Source organism: Perognathus longimembris, chromosome 28, assembly GCF_023159225.1.
Source record: "Perognathus longimembris pacificus isolate PPM17 chromosome 28, ASM2315922v1, whole genome shotgun sequence".
NCBI classification, from domain to species: Eukaryota; Metazoa; Chordata; class Mammalia; order Rodentia; family Heteromyidae; genus Perognathus; species Perognathus longimembris.
In genome coordinates this window covers 75,597,067-75,614,353 of record NC_063188.1, presented here as the reverse complement: position 1 = coordinate 75,614,353, position 17,287 = coordinate 75,597,067, and positions in this window count along the sequence as shown.

Genomic DNA, 17,287 nt, shown 5'->3' with positions numbered 1-17,287 from the left:
GAGATTTAGGGTCTTAATACACACTTCACCTCGAGATTCACACCAATCAGACTATACACACATAGAGACACATTCTAATGCAGAAGAAATTATACCACTAGAATGCAAGAAAAGAAATCAGTGAAGATTTCAGACTCAACATGCTGACCCCTGCTGAGTGGCTGCTACCATGGCGGTGCTATGCAAGGCAGCACAGGGAGAACAACAAACCTGAAAAGCCACAAGAGGGGAAAAACCAGGAAAAAGGAGTTTGAAACCACCATATCCAGATATACCAAAACCTTACCAGCATGCCACTGGCCAGTTCAACACAAGCTCCAAGAACTGTGAGTTCACTGACCTGGAGAACCAGTTCCCCCAAGAAAACCCAGAGTGCCTGGACCAGATTCCCCAGCCTGAGAGGAAGGGAACTATTTCAAGAGGGAAAAGAAGCAAACTCTTTTCCTACACCTTCTGCAGCTACCCAGGAAAGACCACTGGGACACAGCCATTCTCCTGTACCAGCAAAGTACAACCCTGCAACTCCTCCCAAAACTCTAGCCGCAGACAACAATGCCCCTTGGAGAGGCACACAGCCAGTGAGGTACTTGGGAAAACACAAATCACTAGTCTCCAAGTTAAATGTTCTGGGTCTACTGATTTGATGATTTGAGACATATATGTATACACAATATACAATCTATTTTTGTTATATATAACATAACACGTGTAACATATAGCATCCTACTCTTCTTTGTATTGCCTCTCTTTGTTCAAAAGTAGAGTTATAATTAGATAGGTGACAGCAATTACCTTAGGCTTTTTAGAGTTGTCAGCATTAGGGCTCAATATAGAAAACAAGGCTTTTTTTTTTCTTCTACTCCTGCATTTATAGCCTCTATCAAGCTCATTCCTTGTCCTCTCCCCCTTCCTTTCTCCTCTAGCTCCCCTATAAACTTGCGTCCCACCTCACTCAATTATATCCCTGAAAACTACCCCTCTCCATCCTAACCTTACCTCACAACCTCAATATTTTCATCTGATAGTAAAATTTTAAAGTACAATTCCACAGCACAACTGAACTCTACATCTTCACTCAATGGTCTCTAAAAGTCCTGAACCTAGATAGATAGTAAATCTCAACAAAGGGACATAAACCACCTGCGTAATAAACCAAGAAAACAAGTAACAGCCTATTTACAAGCTCACCTATTCCCAGAAGATAAAACCAAAAGGGTCTTCAAATGGGCAGAACATATCACAGAAATACTAGAAATATGCAAATCCAAGAAAATACACTGATAATAGGAAACAACCTGTCAACAGATCAGGAAAAGAGGAACCTAGAAGACACTTCACAAGATACAATAAAAAAACATTGCTGATATGTTTAATTAATGAAAAACCTGAAAACATATACAAAACAATTTGTGAGTGTAATGAAATAACCAAAGAATAATGGAAGAATTCATGGAGAAACACCGAAGTTAAGCAACCATCCAGTTAAAGGAGATTAAGGAAAATACAAACAAATCAATAATGCACACTAAAGAGGTCCTTAGAAGTCCTAATAAAAAAAGACCTGAAGAAATAGGTAGAATCCCCCAGAAATGACCAAACAGAAAACAGATTACTCAAGAATAAAGTAAAAAGTCTCTGTGGCAAAATAGACAAAGTGGCAGATAGCTTCAGGGCTGGAAGACATAGCACATCAAATTGAACAGAAAAGGATTATTATACAGACCAAATCCAAGAAAAAGGATTTGAGATGGATGAGTACTGAGAAAGGTGAAGAGGAGATAACCAAGGAGATAGGTAACGTATTTCACAGAGTTCTAGCAGAGAACTTCCCGAATATCCTAAAAGAAATGCCCATTCAGATACAAGAAGCATTTAGGACACCCAACAGAGAAGCCCAGTAAAGAACCACCACATTATAATCTGCACAGGATCAATACAGAAAAAGAAAAGGATCCTTAAAACTGTCAGACAGACAAGACTGATTACTTATAAAGGAAAAACAGTCCAAATAATTACAGACTTCTTAGCTGAGTCTGTGAAAGCAAGAAGAGCCAGGCGTGATGTATTCCAAACTCTAAAATCAAACAATTACCAACCCAGAATACTGCACCCAGAAAAGCTCTCTTGTAGCTGAAGGAGAATTTAAAACATTCCACAACAAAGAAGTGAAACAATTTATATCTACCAAACCAGCACTTCAGAAGGTATTTGAAGATGTCTTTCATACAGAAAATCAACAATAATAGAATGATGGCAGAGAAAATGCGCCTTAACAACAACAAAAAACAGATAAATATTGTGTGAATTGAGGAAGCACAGTCAGTGAGAAGGTAGATAACATGGCAGGCTTTACTAGACACCTCTCATTCCTAATTGTCAATATCAGTGGACTTAACTCTATAATTAAGAGACATAGAGTGACTAGTTGGATCAAAAAGCAAGACCTGTCCACCTGTCATTTACAAGAAACTCATCTTGCTGACAAAAGCAGATACATTCTCTTTTTTGTTTTGTTTTGTTTTTTTGGCCAGTCCTGGGACTTGGACTCATGGCATGAGCACTGTCCCTGGCTTCCTTTTTGCTCAAGGATAGCACTCTGCCACTTGAGCCACAGCGCCAATTCTGGCCATTTTCTGTATATGTGGTGCTGGGGAATCGAACCCAGGGCCTCATGTATATGAGGCAGGCACTCTTGCCACTAGGCCATATCCCCAGCCCACATTCTCAAAATTAAAGGTTGGAATAAAATCTTTGAAGGAAGTAGCACCAATAAACAGGCCAGAGTAACAAACCTAATATCAGATAAAATAGACTTCAAATTAAATTTAGTAAAGAGAGTCAAAGAAAGTTATTATATACTAGTAAAGGGAACTTTACCACAGGATGATATGACAATTCTAAATATCTATGTACCAAACACTGGAGCACCCGAATTCAACCAAACACATACTTCTTCACACAAAAGTACACATAAATCAATCATATTGATTGTTGGTGACTTCAACACATCATTGTCACCTTTACATAGGACCATCTAGGCAAAAACTCAGTAAAGAAATCTCAGACATAAAAAATGTTATCAATCACCAGGAATTAGCAGACATCTACAGACTATTTTACCCAACATCATTAGAATATACATTCTTCTCAGTATTCCATGGCACATTCTCCAAAATAGATCAATGTGTCATAAAGCAAAGTTGTGCAAATTTTAAAAATTTGAAATTAGAGCCCAACAAGCAAAACCCATCACAGAAAACTCTCTCATGGAGACTGACCAACACATTGCTGAATGTTCAGTGGGTCATTGAGATTAGGAGGAAATTCAAACACATATGGAATTTAACAAAAATGAAGACACAAAACATCTAGCTCCTCTGGGACTTAGACAAAGCAGTACTCAGAAAAAAAATTAGAGCTCTGAGTGCCTACAACAAGAAGTAGGAGAAAGCTCAACTCAACTCTTCAATGATACACCGCAAGCTTCTTGAAAAACAGGAACTAGCCAAACCCCAAACCAACAGACAGAAACAAATAATAAAAACAAAATCAGAAATAAATGCATTCAAGAATTTTTTAAACATAGATTTAACAAAAAAATAGCTGGTTCTCTGAATAAATTAACAAAATTGACAGACCTTTACCAAACATGACTGAAAAAGAGAACATACACAAATTAATAGAATTAGAGATGAAAACAGGAATATCACAACAGAAACATGCAATACTCAGAATATTATTAGGGAATAAGCCACCAGCACAACCAATCATAAAGCCAGCACATCTATGTTCATTGCCACATTGTTTACCATAGCTAAGATAAGGAATCAACACAGATGTCCCTCAGTGGATCAATGGCTCCTGAAAATGTAGTATATATGCACAATGGAATTCTACCCATCCACCAGAAAGAATGATATTTTACCTTTTGTAAAGAAATGGAAAGACTTGGAAAAACTTGTATGAAGTTTGAATGAAATAAGCCAGAGCCAAAGAAACATAAGCTGAATGGTTTTCCTCATTGTAGTAACTAGAGGTAACTAGGATATGCTTATAAATCTACAAGTAAACACACTGAATGAATTATACACACACTGGGACATGATGAATTACATAGGACTGTAGCCATTCACATAATGAGGCCTAAGGAGGCATAGGAATGGTTGCCAAAGGCCCAACATATGATCATATAAAATAATATTTTATGAAATGAACTTCAAGAATAAGACATTTTTAACTGTGATTCTTGCTGTTTTTTTTTTTCTTTTCCGTTTGTCTTGTTTGTTTGTATTTGGGAGGATGGGGTCAGAGAAAAGGTAGAACAGGGTGTACAATACCAGGGTGGTATTCACTAGACACTATGTGGAAAATGAACGGTACATCTTATGGGTGGGGACAAGAGGGACGAACTGGGAGAGAAGGGGAGACATGGTTCAAAAAGAATTTTACTCATTACCAGATTCATGTAACTGTAACCCCTCTATATATCAACACTACAATAACAATTAAAAACTTCAGAAAAGTAACAGAACAAAAAATTAAGAAAAGGGAAGTAATACCATCACTTGTACATAATGTCTTTACCACCCTTTAGAATCCCCATCACTTTTAAGGTCAAAGATCTTTTCTATACTAGTAATAACAATGGTAGTAGCAACAGCTGTAATAACAGGAGCAGCAGCAAGAAAGATACTTTAGATATCCTTACTTAATTTGTGTAATAGGTGGGTAAAATGTTTATATTGTACTATATTTCCACAAAAAATCATGCTGTCAGTCTTAATAGCAAATTATATTGAAGGCCTGAAAGTTGTATTACAAATGGGGGTCGGGATCCAGGGTATTACACCATGGATCAGTTCTTCCTGCACACTCAAGCCAGAGAGATCAAAGCCAGAGAAAAATCTACTCCCCCAAGGGAATGCACCCATTCACAACAATCTCGCCCTGCGGGGTCTAAGTGAGACCCAGGCCTTGTCCACTGCTGATTGCAGATATCTGAGCCTCTCTGACTGAGTCTGCCCGTATCAGAAACTCTGCAGGTGGAAAGACAGTGAGATCAGTACCTAGAGCTCATTCCTGGCTTTGCAGAACAAGACCTGGCACAGATGCATGCCTAAAGAGAGGCGCACATAGTGGGGCTGATGCTGGTGGCCCTGCCAAGGACAGGCCCTGGATGGAATGTGTGTTTTCCTCTAGAAGCTGCAGGCTGGCTGCTGCTACTGGGCTGAGAGCTCTGAGGTGCCACTGGAGGAGAACAGGGAGGTGAGGCGCTGGAGCGCGGGAAGAAGGTGGGGCCTGGAAGGTTCGCGGCCTGGGCACTGCAGGACACATTCCCTTCACACTTGCCCTCATTGGTCTGGGTCGGCTCCCACTGGCCAGTCAGGGCCATTGTGGGGTTGCCCCCAGAGTCCTGGCCGCACCCCGCGGTCCCCGAACGCCTAAGGGTTTTGTAGGGAGCCTGGTTTCCCTGGTCCCGCTCAGAACGCATTTGGGGCCTGCAGTCCCGGGAAGTGGGCGCCTCGTTGTCGGAAATAAAAATGGCGGCCGACACCGCGTTACCTGGTTGGTAGCTTCAGAACCGAGCAGCACAACAGTCAGTCTGCACGCTTGGCAGGAGGCTAGGGCAGCCTCCTCTTTCAGCCCTCCGTGTTGCTGGGGGGCCCGGGAGGAGAAGCCGGCGGAGGTTCTCAGTTCCAGACGAACAGCATGGCGGACAGAGCTTCTTCGGCGTGACCCACGTCTAGGAGGCGCTGGGGAAGGAGAAGGGGAAATGCCCAAATCCCAGCCTCTGATTGGCTAAGCGCCCATCACGAGGCACCTCCAACATGCCCGGATGCTGGGGGTGCACCCCCACTTCCCACGTCTGGCCACCCTCGCCCCACCTTTGCCGCTTTCTGCTGCAGTCTCACCGAGTCTTTAGGATGGAGAGGGACCCCGTCTTTAGGGGGGGCAGTCTGTGGTAGCAGTTGGCCTGAGTCTCGGGGTGTGCGACTCCGCAAAGTCTGCCGAATTCTAAGGGGTTGTTTGTGGCGACTCTAATGAAGTCTTTGGGAGGAGTAACCCCAAGTGTCATGGCGGAAAGGAAGGGGGGTGTCCTTGTGAGAAGCCCAATAGGGTCTTTGGGAGGAGTCTGCCTGCGTCTTATGCTGGAGAGGAAGAGGTGTGTTCTTGTGAAAAGTGCAATGGAGTCTTTGGGAGGAGTCAGCCCAAGTGTCATGGCGGAGAGGAAGTGGGGGGGGTTCCTTGTGAGAATTCCAATAGGGTCTTTGGGAGGAGTTAGCCCAAGTGCCATGGCGGAGCGGAAGGGGAGGTATCCTTGTGAGAAGTCCAATAGAATCTTTGGGGGGAGTCTGCCAAAGCCATGGTGGAGAGGAAGAGGTGTGTTCTTGTGAGAAGTGCAATAGAGTCTTTCGGAGGAGTTAGCCAGTCTATGGTAGTGAGGAAGTGGGGTGTCCTTTTTAGAAATCTAATGGACTCTTTGGGAGGAATCAGCCCGTTTATGGTGGAGAGGAAGGGGGTATCCTATTGAGAAGTCCAATAATTTTGGGGGAGTCTGTCGAAGTCTCATGGTGGAGTGGAAGGGGGCTGTATTTTTGTGAAGTCCAAGTGCCTTTGGGAAGCATCTGCCCATGGTTCGAGTTTGCCGAAATCTCATGGGGGAGTTGTAAAGGGGTTTCTAAGTAATTCAATAGAGTCTGGGAGGATTCTGCTTGTCTTTGCTGAAGTCTACCCAAGTCTCATGATGTGTGCTGACGTCTGCATTTTTGTTTTCTGGGTTTTTTTTTTTTTGGTCAGTCATGGAGCTTCACCTGGGTGCTGTCCTCGCACTCTTTTGCTCATTTGTAGTGCTCCACCACTTTGAGCCACAGTGCCAGTTTTCTGGTGCCTATTTGGAGATGAGTCTTGTGGACTTTTCTTCCTGGGCTGGCTTTAAACCACGAGCCTCAGCTCTCAGCAAGCTGAGTCCCTAGGATTATAGGCATGAGCCACTGGCGCTCCACTGGAAGGGGGTCTTTCAGAAGAGTATTCTGGACTCTCCCTCAGTCTTCCACATTGTGTTAGAGTCTTTGGGAGGTGTTTGGAAAAGTCTACCAGAATCTGTAATAGAAACTGAAGTTTTTCTTTTCTTTTTGTGTCTGTCCTGAGGGTTGAGCTCAAAGCCTGAGCACTATCCCTGAGCTGCTTTGGCAGGAGGCTAGTGGTCAACAGCTCCATTTCCTAAGTGTGAACTTTTTAGCTAGAACATCATTTCATTCACATTAAGTGGCAGGATATTATTTTATTCCTCTTTAAAAATCGACTAGTATGACATCTACATTCTTTCATTTTGAATTACATATACTGCATTTTTATTATATATGTGTATTATGGAATGTAGTAACATCTGTTATATAATATGAATTAGATAATGCATGCTATGAAACATATACTATGAATTTTGCATATATATATGAGATGACCTCCATAAATGACATGTCCCTGGAAATTAGGGTCTATTTCCTGCTGAGAATGAGGACTGATTTGTTAGGTAATCAAGATCCCATGAGTTTTTGTTAAGAACCTAGGTCCTCTAATTATATTGCAATGCTGGTAATCTAGACCCCCCTGCGTGTTGCAACCATTAAATTATGTGGTGGACCTTGGTACAGTGCAATGGAAACTGTGGCCTGTGATCAGTTTCACCCCAATCTTAATGGCAGTCATCAAAAAAGTTGGTTTTTTTAAATGAACAAATACTGTTGAGGATGCACAGATGAAGTGTTCAGGGTAGAAGCCCCTAGAGTTTTGTTTGTGGGAACTGAAACTATTTTATCAATATGGAATTCAGTATAGAGGTTCTTCAAAGACTACAAATATGCTTTCCTTATGAATTCACCATACTGAAACTGGTCACTTATGTAAAGGAGAATGTAACAATATACCAGAAAGACACCTGCACCTGTTTACTGCAACACTATTCACAGTAGACAAAGGATAAAATTAGCCAAGTTGTCCAACTACAAATTAATGGATAATGATGTGCACATATACGTCTCTATCAATGCATTTATGTATCTACATATCTATCTATATGCATTTGTATAGATACCATTGTGTGATAAAAAATGACTTTTGGTAAGAAAATTCTCTATCACTTTCATTACATTTAGCATCTTGCTTGAATCTTCCCTGTGAAGGCAAAACAATCTTAAGCTGTGAGTATTTTTGGTATCTTGTATGTCTACCTTCACACCTCTGGTTACATGCCAAGTAGGGCAAATTCAGAGTCTCTTGAGATTCTTAGAGATTTCAAGAAGGAACACTGCCAGTTTGCAGTTGAAAGGAAAGCGAGAAAACAACATGCAAAAGCAGTATAGGACCATAGCCCCACTTGATTCAAGGATACAGAATGAAGCCTGTTGATAGTATGGCTTGTGCACAGGCAGTTCCAGTAATTACATCCATGCACAACATTACAACAAACCCACATACACACACTCAGTCTCCTAAACCTTTTCCCACAGATCAGAATTTTCTTTTACAATGTGATTTTGCATTAATGGCTTTCTAGTTAATATATGATCATATCCCAAGTCAATCATTAAGCAGACATCTGGAGCTCCTGTGAACAGCAACATACCTTTTGCCTTTCAAAACAGACTTCTAGCTTAAGGATCCTTCTGTTTCTTTTCTTCCTTTCCTGATTTGGGTGTTTCTCCCAGTCAAGAAAGTCATGATTGAACATGGCCTGCCTTTTTCCAGAACCTGGATAACTGTATCAATTTTCCTCACCCCCTTGGACTAAACTCCCTGAACTTATCCAACCCCAGTTAAAAATTGCGTGCTAATAAGCAGGCATGGAGCCCTTAAGTTCAAAATTTCTAGATAGAGATCCATTTCATAAGCATTTAATGATTGACATACTAACATCTTTCCTGACTTCACTTTAAAATGGTAAGCTAGACTGGCCCCTGCATTCTTTTACTTTGTATTTTAATTTTAAGACAGTTTCTATTTAGCCTAGACTACTCTCAAACACACAATCTTCCTATCTCAGCTTGCCCAATGCTGGAAATACAGGCCTGTGTCACCATACATAGATACTGTTACCTTATTTAAATCCTTTAAATATGCCAAAGAATTATTCCTTTTGAGACAATGAACAGTATGGGGGATATAGTTCAGGTTGAAGTCTGCTTAGCATGTACCAGAACCTGGAATCAATTCCTAACAGGATAAAAAAAATGCTATGTAAAGCAAAGGAAACAAACATTTAAATTTTATTGCTAAAACAATCCATACATAACAAGCTAGAAAAGAGAAATTTCAACTTGGGCTCTAAAGCAGAACATTTTTAAGGAGTAGGAACCAAGAATACAGGGTCAACAGTGGGAGAGAGCTGGGTGATAAGGTGAGCAGGCTTCAAAACTGCTCAGTAGAATGTTTCCTAGCTCACAGAACTTTGGTTGACTTACTATGCATTAAGCAATCCATTCAGGACAGTGGGTAGGTTTTGGATGTTTAGGGTGGTAGTGCAGGATTCTGCCAGACTGCATCCATCTCCCATCTCCACAGCTGAAGTGGAAAGGAGTGAGACCTGCTTTTTGTATATGCATGCTCTCTGGAAGGGCTGAATTTAGGGGTTGATGTTGAAGGAGCAAGACTACCAAAGGCCACCAGGGCTAGGAGTGCAGTGGAGATAGTGTCCAGGCCACAAAACCCATGGGAAGAGGACCTCAATGCAGAACATCTGGTTGGGACAGGGGAGTGTCCAGGTGATCTAGGTAAGGAGGGAAGCTTCTTAATCTGGGAAATATACCGAGAGGAGGGTGAGAAAGGTCTTGAAAATGGCAAGATCATGTGAGGAAACCAAGTACAGGACCACAGGAATAGAAGAGCTGCTTTAGAAGACAAGCCTTTGTAAAGCAAATCCAAGAGGAAAAGGACTAAACTCTGGGTGGCCAGCTCAGATACCAAATAGGGGTAGCAAAGCACTGACCATTTCTGAGTCACACAGATACTTAAAATGAAGCATGGGGTAGATAAATGACTGGAGGCAAGGCTTTGTAATATATAGCAGCTGTCAAAAGCAGAGTGTAGTATAGTGGCACTGTGTTGAAGGGCAGATGGGCATGTGAGCTCTGAAGGGCCTGTCCTCATGATATGGCCTGGCTACTAAATGTATCACCTGGTGGTTCTCAACAGCTGCAAATCAAAGGGCATGTTGCTTTGGCATTGCAGACCCTAACTTCCCCTTAGAGAGGGGTCAACACCTGATTCTTTGGTCTGCCTGTGGGGATTGTTCCTGTGTTGTACTCTAAATATGGAGGGTAATTTTGGTGATTGACTGCAGAGAATATGGACCTTATATTTTCCCTGGAAATGTTTTAGTAGTTTTGCCTGGGTAATGGGCACTTACTGGCAAAACATAATGTTGTCTTCCCTGGTTGCCAAAGGCAAAGCCACGGGTTAGGCCTAGCTCTATTGATGTGGGGGTTTTCTGTGTCTTATGGTTTGGAATTAGACTGTGGAGAAGGCAAGTTCGACATGGCCAACAGAGCAGGTTCTGGTGATTTGGAATAAAAATGGAGTGGCATGGTCTGGTGATTTACTTGGCAATGGAAGACAGAAACTTCCCTAACCTCTTGATTCCCTTGGATAGGTCCTGGTGGATTGTCCTGGCTCTGGGGTGGAGAACCTATCAGGGTGGTGCAATCTTGTGTAGCAGGACTTGGCACAAGTCCTAACAGAGACTGCTGAGGAGGAGGAAGATGATATGCAGATTCATTGTGGTGGCAAACATGGCAAGTTACTGTAAAGAAACTGCACAGGTCAGCACCTGGTACAGAGGAATGACATGGGAGAGCACTGCAAAAATGCTTGTTGAATTTCAGAAATCCAAACCTGTCCCTGAGGGGATGTCGCACTGATGAGAGCCCACTGTGTTGGCCTGGATGTAGTTATCAGGGTTTGCTTGGGCGGCACACCATGAAAATTGGGATTAGTCCTCATTCCCGTTAGGAAGAATGTGGCCTCGTGTACTGTCCCTACTGCCAGTATCTTGGCCAGCACAGATTAGAGAGGTGGCCTTGGGAAAAAAGGTTTGACATGGAAGCATTTCTGCTTACAAAAATGTGTGGCAGGATAACCAAATTGTCAAGAGTCCCAGCTCCTGGAGTTGGGGTAGTAGGAAAAACTGGAACTCATGCTTTGGCAAGTGCTGCTGATCAGAGTCTGCCAAGGTGGTGCAGCTATTGAAGTCAGTGATGAATCTGGATTCCCTGCTACAAAGAATAGTGTCTGGAAAAATGGTCCCACTTTAGGGATCAATGCCTGCCTGGGATTCATGGCCCAGGACATCATGCTGATATACAGATGCACTGCTTGGGAGAACAGGGCCTGGGAAAGTGGGCAAGGTAGGGAGATCTAGGCCTTCCTGGTTGTCCTGACCCCAGATATAGTGGTGTGATCCAGATGCACTGTTCCAGAGAACAGAGCATGGTAAAGGGGCCCAGCTTGGATGATGTAGGCCTGCCAGAGCAGCCTGGTCATGGACAACAGGGTGGGACCCAGATGCGTGGCTATGGACAATGTGACCTGACACTGTGACCCCGTCACTGACATCAGAGCCTGTAGGCATTTTATAATGAAAGACATCATGTTGGAACCCAGATGCACTGGTGTGCATAACTTGGCCTGGTTGAATGACCCAGTAGCAGGGATCTTGGCCAGCATAGGTAATGTCACCAGGAAAATTATGACCTGCTATAGATGCATTGCTGGGGAAAATACGGTGTGGAAAAGTAACTGGGTTGCCAAGATCTGGTCTTCTTGGTGGGGTAAAACCCTGAAAATTAAGCCCTGCCAGGGCATAGCAATGCTGCTCATCAGGGTTTGCCTGAGTGGTAGAGACATTGCAATTAAAGGTAGAACTTGATGCCCTGCTCTGAAGGATGGGATTAGGAACACTGGCCCAGTTGAGGGTATCCGGGTGTCCTACCATGACAAGGGCCTGAGTATCTGCATGAGAAACATGCACACTGCTCCCAAGGATGGGGCCTGGGAAAGTGGTGCAGTGTTTGAGATCCAGGCCTGCCAGGGGGGCAAGACCCAAAATGTTAGGTTGTGATCCAGATGCAATGCTAGGAAGAACATGGCCTGGCAATTGGTCCTGAATGCAAAGACCTAGTCCTATCTGCGTAGTACTCAGGGAAACAGCACGATGAGCTGCAGATGCACTACTTTGTACAATTTGGCCTTGTTTGGTGGCCAGGCTTGGTAAATCTGGGCCTGCACTAGGAGAGGGGATCCAGGGAGTAAGGCCTGATGGGGTTGCACATTGATGGTGGTCAAAACTTTCCCAGATGGGGAGCTGGAAACCATCAGGGACTTTCTTGAAGACTTGGTCATAGAGATCAGAACCACATGCTGATGCCCCGTTCTCATGAACCTGGCCTGCCAATGTGGCTGGGTTGTAGTAAACTTGGCCTGCCCAGGCAGTCTGGTAGCGCATATCTTGAGGAAAACCTAAGACACTACCAGAAAGAATATAGCCTTCATGGGTGGCATGCTGTAGGAGATCTTGGCCACTCAGGTGGACTGAGTCCTGGACATCAGTAGCTGCAATGATAGCATGAAAGGAGGTATCATATCTTGCCTGGATAGAACAGTGCTGGTAATTTTCACCCTGTTGCTGGTGGTGATCAGGGCCTTCTTCTATGTTAACACTGCCAAGGAGATCAGAAGTTTCACAGATGGTGCATGAGCGGCAATTGGGGTCATGCTGATACTCCTTGCCAGGAATGTCAGAGCCAGACCTGAAGGCACTACTCTGCAGAACATGGCCAGGTAACTTGGTCCTGTGGTGATCCTGGTAGGTAGAGTACAGAACATCATAGGACCCAGATGCACCTCTGTGTAGGTTTTGTCCTTGTGTGTTGACCTGGCTTAAAATATCATGGTCTGCCTGAGTGGAGAGATGCCAGAGATTAGGATATGATGGGATAGCCTGGCAACTGACTTCAGAATTTGCCCTGATAGGACATTGGCGATGGCAATCAAGACATTTCTGGAAGCCTTGGTCATGGAAATCAGAGCCAGACCATGATGCATTGATCCCTGACAATGTGGCCTGGTTGTTTTTGTGTGGGCCTGACTGGCTGCTATAGCCAGAAAAATAACTCTGAGTTCCTGATAGAGTGCTGCAACAAATGTGGCCTTCTCTAGTAATCTGCTTAAGATCTTGGCTTCCCCGAGGCAAAGGGTTACCCTGACCTAGAGCTGGCAGGGTAGCTTGGCAGGAGCGATTGGAATCTCCCTGGTTAGTGTATTTTTGTTGGTATTGGTGGTGGTGGCGGCGGCGGCGGCAGCAGTTTCGACGGCGACGGCCCCTTTGACTAACAGAACCCTCCTGGACTTCCTGGCTGTGGTGATCAGAATTAGACTCTGATTCATTGCTCTGGAGAACTTGGCTTTGTTGAATAGTCTGGGTGCACAAATCCAGACTTGTTTCTTCAGTACCTTTAGGAAGATCACCACTTGTCATGGTTGGGTGGTGGCAGTCCGGTCTTTTGTGCAAAGCCTGGCCATGGAGATCTGGATCAGACACTGATTCAGTATTATGGATGCTAACATCTGTCAATGCAGCTTGCTTGGGGAGATCAAGGCCTGCTGAGCTAGTACAGTTGAAATCATCAGGCTGGGACCTGGATGTACTTCTACAAATGAGCTCTTCTGGAGTTTCTGCATTGTGGACACTCTGACCTGCTTGTGTAACAGGATTCCCAGCATCAGGATCTTCCAGGGCAGGGCTATTGAGGTGGCCTCTATCAGAGCTTTCCTGCACAGTCAGGCCATAGAGATCAGAGCCAGACCTTGATGTACTACTACTCTGGAGGAGCTGGACCTGGCCTAGAAAAGGCATCAGCTCAGGAAGTCCTTGGTGGGTTCCATCTGACTGAGGCTCAGGACATTTTCCACTGTCATGGTTGCAGATGTCAGAGTCTCTCTGATTGATTCTGCCCAAATCAGAAACTGTACAGATGGAACATCTGCCTAGGTTGGTACCTTCAGCTGATTCATGGTATTGCAGAATAGGATCTGGTAAAGATGCATGTCTAAAGGACGCATCACCTGGTGTGGCTGGTGCGGTGGTGGCCCTGCAGAGGACAGGCCCTAGATGGAATGCCTGTCTTCTTCTAGCAGCTGTAGGTTGGCTGCTGCTATAGGGCTGAGAGGTCTGAGATATCAGTGGAGGAGTAGACTGAGGTAGTGCAGGAGCCCCAGGAATTAGATGGTACCCTGGAAGGTTTGCTACCTCTTCACTGTAGGACTGATTCCCATCAACTTTGTCCTCAGGGTCCTGTATATGCCCATGATTTTGGTCAGGCAAACTATTGTCTTTGGGGGTTTGTCCCACTGAGTTCTGGTCTTGCCCTGTGGTGCCTGAATCTCTAAGGTTTTTGTGGGGACCTGGGCTTTTCTGACCACTACTAAGATGTGTTTCCTGCCTACAGTCCTTGAGGGGAGGCACCTCTTCTTTGGAAAAGGCTATTGATGCCATGGTACCTGGTTTGCTGCTTCAGAACCAAGAAGTCCAACAGTCTGTGCACATGTCTAGGCGACAGGACAGCCTCCTTCTTCAGCCTTCTGTGTAGCTGAGGTGTCACAGAGTCTATACTAGCAGGTTCTTACTCCAGAAGAAGCAGCACTACTGAAGAGTGATTGGGGGTAGCACCATGTGAAGGCAGACCCTGTGGAAGGGTAGGGTGAAAATGGCTGAATTCCTACTTCTTATTGACTAGGCATACTTCACTTGCTACTCGCAATAGGTAAAGAAGTTGGGATGTGCCCATCCTTGACTCCCTCCTGCATGTAACTGCCTGCCCTTCCCTCCCCTTCCTCCCTCTATCCTATTATGCAAGTGTCTTACCAATTGTTTGGGGGTTTCCCTACCCAATCTTTAGGATGAGGTTTTGGGAGACGTCTACTGGAGTCTGTTAGAGGAGTCTGTGGATGTAACAGGGGTCTTTTGGTGAGGCCTGTCAGACACGACCAAACTTCTGCAGTCTGACGGGAGTCTGTGGGAGAGTCTGCCCTTCTCTGCTAGAGTGTTCTGAGGTCTGATGAAGTCTTTTAGAGGAATCTGCTGGTGTATTCCTGAGGCTTTAATACAAAGATATATAAAGGCTAATTGTTAACACTTGATCTAAAATTCCATTTCAGAGACCTTAAGTGATTAACAGGATAGTATTTTACTCTACTTTCAAAATTATGATAGTATGACCCCTATATTCCTTTATTTTGAATTCTATGTATTTCATTTAGTATTGTTTCATTTTCTCTTGTACATGTGTAATATATTATGCACATGTAATATATAATATAATCAATATTATATATGTATACTATAAAATGTAAATAACTTAATGCTAGTATGTATTATGTAATAATGCATATTATATAATAGATACTGATATGGGAGATGAACAGGAATTGGACTCAATCTGTAGGAAGTCTGAGCCCTCTGGCAAAACAAGATTGTACTACCCTCGAAATCCAATAAAATACTGTGTAAGTATACTAGATAGCCAGGTATATGAATATAAAAGACATGAGAGGTTTGTTCTAGTATTCAGGTTTTGGACAATATGAGTTGGCTTAGTCTGGGCTAACACAAAGTGCTTCCTGTAACAGCCTGGTGTTCCATGTCCCTGCTTAAAAGTTTATACATTTTGAGTTACTCTTCTGGGATTGGATGTGGTAACTTTTCCCTTCCCTTCCTGCCAGATAGCCACTGGAACTCTTGATCCAAGTGGAGTGATTGTTCTCCAGGCAACCTTACAGAGGAGCACCCCCCACACTCTGCCAGATACAAAACAAAATTTGGGCCACAGGAACCAGTTCTGGGAGCCCTATCCTCCAGACAGGAAGGATAAACAGAAAAGGAGAGAAGTGGCTCTGTGGCTCAAGTGGTAGAGTGCTAGCCTTGAGCAAAACAAGCTCAGGGAGTGTGCCCAGGCCCTGAGTTGAAGCCCCAGGACAGGCAAAAAAAAATCATATACTATGATATACTATGACCAAATGGGACTCATTCCAGGATGTAAAGTTGGTTCAATATATGCAAGTCAATTAATGTAATTCAATAATCAACAGAAGCAAGGAGAACCACATGATCATCTCCATCGGTGCAGAAAACTCATTTGACAAAATCCAACACCCAATTATGATAAAAGCTCTGGACAAGGCAATAAGCCATGAGACATTCTTCAATATAATAAAGGCTGTATATGACAAACCTACAGACAGCATTATGCTTAGTGATGAACAGCTAAAACCATTTCCTCTAAAATCAGGAGTGAGACAAGAATGTCCACTCTCTACACGACTCTCCAGTATAGTACTACAATTATTAGCAAGAATAATAAGGCAAGAAAAGACACAAAAGGGATCCAAATAAGGAAGGAAGAAATAAAATTCTTCCTTGCGGCAGACAACATGATCCAGTACTTAAAAAACCCATATATTCTCTCAAGTTACTTGAGCCGATCTGAAACTTTGGCAAAGTAGCAGGGTAAAAAATTAGCCCACAAAAACCAGTAGCTTTTCTGTATGCCAACAATGAGAAGTCCAAGGCATGAATCAGGAAAGATACTCCATTTGTAATAGCCTCACAACAATAAAATATCAAGGAATTAACTGAAACAAAGATGTGAAGGTCAGCTTTGATGAAAAATTTAAAAATCTGAAAAGGGAAATTAAAGCAGATTTAAGAAAATGGAGAGAGGGAAGATGGCGCCACCACAGCAGGGAGGTACCCTAACTCGCTCCAACATAATAGTGAGCTGGGAACTCCAGCACCCACACCCCATCAAGAACCCAGCAAACCCAGCAGCCAGAAGCAACAGAGAAACACAGGAAATGAAAACAAAAACAAAAACAAAAAAACAAAAAAAAAGAGCCTATAACCTGCACGGATCTCCAGGGTACCCCCCCCCCCCCCACCCGCTGACACTGACCCAAACAGGGCCAGTCTGGGAAAGGGGACCCAGCCCCGGCAAGCCAACTGCCGAAAAGTCACGCCAGGAGCACAGAGTCCAGACAGCAGGAGCTCCACGGACCCCAGGGGGAGCATGGAGTGACCGAGACAGATGGCAGCAAGGGACCAGAGGTGCAGAACCGCACGGCTGGGATCAGACGTGAGTGGCAGGGGGAACCAGGCGGTGCAGAAGGGGAGAGCTGGGGCCGCCACCACCAAACGACTGATCGCCACACTCCAGCACCCCACCCCCGAAGGGCCAACAGC